General features: G+C 34.5%; 1 long non-coding RNA gene across 1 annotated transcript; it reads left to right on the top strand.

Annotated features, from left to right (window-relative positions):
- Positions 1-2325: 2325 nt before the first annotated feature.
- On the top strand, positions 2326-3700 carry LOC106476544. The gene is made up of 2 exons (XR_001291905.2): positions 2326-2857; positions 3389-3700. It is a non-coding gene; the product is annotated as an uncharacterized LOC106476544 (long non-coding RNA).
- Positions 3701-3985: the final 285 nt, after the last annotated feature.

The raw sequence follows: 3985 nt of genomic DNA, 5'->3' as shown, positions 1-3985 counted from the left end.
TTTAAAGACATAAGCCACTTTCCTTGCAAACTGGACTGGTAGGAGTGGTGGTGGTTTACATGAACCTTTAGATTACTTAAATAGGTTCAGCAAAGTGAAGAATCTCCAATTTAAGGGCTGTAAGAGCTTGCCACATAATGAACAAATGTCTAGGATGTCCGCAATTTGCTGTATCGTCAGTCAAACTCAATATGACGAACGAAGAGGAGCACATGTAGTTCAAACAAATTCTGCAGTAAGGTAAAGTTTTGTATTTCTGAACTGATTTCCTTTAAAGGTTCATGTGCTGCAGTAGTCTTAACTTCATAAGTAATAAATTTACATTTTGAAGTGTTTGCAAAACTGTTACTATGGAGTTGGTGCTTGTAGCAATATTACACAGGTTCTCCAACTTGAATCCTTGCTGATGTCGAAATTGCAGTCGTTTTTTCATACTACTGATCTGTATCTTTCTGGAAGATCAACCATCCTATCATCAAATTGGTCATGTGCAACCTGCTGCAAAATCCTGTCTTTTTAAAAGAACAATAGGTAACCCTTGCTTTCAGTCGTTTATGCTTAAGTGCATGTTTAAATTAGATGGATGGTGGTTAGTTACAAGGCTTTGGTTGGTTAATACTTTTATTTAAGCCGTAAACTGATGTGTTTACGGATGAGTGTATTGTCTTAAGATTAATATGAAGTGTAACTTTCGTGGCTGGCTTAAAGTAGGGTTGATAGCGCACTTAAATTACATAAAAGTAGAACTTTATTTACAGTAAAAGTTCAAATTTCCTGTACTATGTAAATGCCTTTGGGGGTGTGTATGTATTTTTCTTACACAGTGAACCAAGTCTGGTAAAGAACGGGATGTAAAGTACTCCTACAGGCTTATAAACTGAACGTGTTTAACGAACTGGTGAAGATGCTGGAAAAGTAAGATCTAGTGAACTTCTAAAGCCCCAACAAGAGCCTAATCTTCAAATTGTTAGACGTACACATCTTGATTGTACAGGTGAAGACTGCAGTATGAGAAACTTTTTAAGTTATATTTAACTCTGAGCACTAGTATCTTCTGCTTCTATTTCAATTGTACGCCTTCTCAATGTTAATTTTCTTAATCGGGACTAGAAGAAAATGCTCATCTCGCCATGTTGTCCAGTGTTTGAAAAACGTGTGCTTTAATACTTTATGAATCCTTTTCTGACATCTCTTATATGGACTAAGACTAGTAACAGGTAAACTACATTAGCGAGGAACTTTCATGCCGTTGACTAGCGACTTAAAACAACTATAATTTCACTATTTAAATTCTGATTTATCTATTAAAAGGAATTAGCAATTGATCCAAACTATTTGCTATAATTTCCTTATCTGTTTCAGTCTAGAAATTATAATGATGTAATCTTTTTACGTAAGGTTTGTAATTCGTTTTGTATTTAAGATCTTAATGAGGGGTTTTGGAATGGGTCAACCGAATTTTCTTTTCAAGTAGGCTGGCAAAAACAACAAAGGGACTTCATCTATAAACAACTGTTGGTCACCCCATTATGAAAATGAAATGTAGTGTTAATCAACAAAAGTACGGACTTTATATTTTATCACGCAGGGTAATCTTGCAGAACACTTTGAAGCTCATCTTTTTCAAGAAAGGTAATGCTTATTATTAGCTGATCATTTAGAAGATTCTTAATTCCTATACCTTATGGATAAGCGAAAGTTTCAATGAAAAACGGTTGACAGGAAAATTTAGTGAAAATGCTTTAGCAAAAGGCAGTTTACAGTAACACAAAACGTTACCTTACTGCAACATGTAAGGCCAAGTAGTTACACTCCTCTTCGTTCTGCATACTAAGTTTTCAGAATGACGAAACATGAAGGCATCGTTTTGTTCGTTATGTGGTGTCTTTATGACGTTTATCCACGGTGCTGAACCTATTCAAGTATTCTGAAAGAACAGTAAACCAATCCACCCCCACCCACCCCAAAGTTTCGTACCTTAAAGCTATGTAGAAAGTTTTACTCGGACTACGACTTACATCGACGTTTGTTAGAGGATGACAATTTAGGTTAAATCAGCAGTTTAAATGTTTAAACAGTTACATTTACGCATCGTTAAAAAACTTATTAACTGTTTAGGGATTATCAATTCCATTTTCTATGCACTCACGTTAAGTGATTTAAACATAAATTACCTACTGTTTTGTAATAAGAGAATTTGATCGTTGCACATGACCGATATGATGCTAATCTTCCACAAAAAGAGACCAATAATATAGAAAGAACTGTAGCTCAGACTTCAGCAGGATTCAAACTGCAGAACCTAGGTAAATGTTACAATGAAAGTAGCTACTCCCTTCATATACAAAACAGTAGGTAATTTATGTTTAAATCACTTAACGTGAGTGCATATTCATATATAAAAAATTGGTAATTTATTTCGTAGTGTAGTGGGTCTAGTTCAGAGCCTTTGGTTAATTAATACTCTTAAACTGAACAGTATACTAAAAGTAAAATATCCCAACTTTTTATGAAATAATTTATAATGGTTCGCGATAAACGTGGAGTAGGAGGTTGTGAAGTTTCAAATATTTGAAGTGCAGAGTTAACCAATTTAATTATTTAGTTGTGTGTAAGTAAAATTAATGTTATTTCTTAATAGGAACTCTTGTATTAGATGTGCTATAAATGTACTTAATGTGGGGTTGGGGGGGAGCTAACTTTCTTACGTTGTAAAGTAGGATCACCAAAGACCTGGAAGTCCTAAAGAAATTACTAAAGGTGTTTACCCACCAAATAACTTCTTCACAAAGTACTGAAGATTTTGAACAACCAAGATGGAAGTCTGGTACTGATCTTCGTAGCTAAGCTTTTTCGCGTAAGTGTTTCACGAACTATTGTGGTATAATGTCTTAAGCTTAAGAGCTTTATCTAAATTAACACCATGGGCAATAAGACTTACAAAATGATGTGCTGCAATTGTTGGTGTCTTTAAATGTGCTAATTTTAATTTTGTTTTAGTAAACATCTAGAATTACTAGTGTGCTGTCATTCATAACTAGTGCAATTACAGTAAATATCTTTTGGGGGTGGGTGGGTATTTTATAATCGGTCATTAGACTTCAAAACAGGTACCAAGAACATCAATAACATCTTGACCTAGGGAACCTAAAAGTTTGGACGTATGACTTACACGGTGGAGGTACAATTGAATCCTAGCTGGCTGCCTGCGATAAAAGTGGTAACTAATTTCTTGGTCCAAGAGTGAAAATGAACTTTAACCCGATCAGTGTTTTATTGTGTAATAATTTGCAGTTTTAAATTTCAAATTTTGAAGTTTGTTCTCTAATAAAGCTTCTCTAAGCAAAGCTTTAAAATATTGGAAATTATACACATCTCGCTTATGTAGGTGAAGGTCTTAATACAAGACTACATGAAGTTGTATTCCAGCTTGAGTGATCCCTTACACCTTGTTCTGTGAGCATTAATTTCCACTGGTTCTGCCAAGTTAGTCTTCTCGTTTTATTGTAAGAAGCTCAATAGTGACTGGAAGAACATATTCGTTGCGAACCATTTATTGTAATCTAGTGGTGCTATTTGGAGCTGCTGCTTGTGCTTGAATACGAACACCTGGCGCGTATTTTCTGACGTCTTTCTATGGATTAGGAAACTACTGAACGTTTAAATTACACACCACGAACTTTCGTGATTGTATGCACATTTCGTGGAATGAACATGTATAAATATTACAGCTATTGTTATTGAAACTTTTGTAAAATATTTTAAAGGTAGTGTTTGATACTTTGTATAAAGTGTAATAAAAATTTTCATAATAATTTAAGAAAAATTAAAAATCAAACCTGGTCTAAGAGAAGAGTTCTTCGTGGCGGTTTCATCTTCAGCTGTATTGTCATCTATTTTTCTAGAAACTTAGATGTCGTTTCATACCATTTTTGTTTTGATTACTTTAGGCGAGAGAATAGTTGAAGAGCGAGAGGCTTTGTTA

This window comes from Limulus polyphemus, unplaced genomic scaffold, assembly GCF_000517525.1.
Source record: "Limulus polyphemus unplaced genomic scaffold, Limulus_polyphemus-2.1.2 Scaffold10835, whole genome shotgun sequence".
Classification (NCBI taxonomy): Eukaryota; Metazoa; Arthropoda; class Merostomata; order Xiphosura; family Limulidae; genus Limulus; species Limulus polyphemus.
This window is presented reverse-complemented; position numbering and strand designations above follow the sequence as displayed.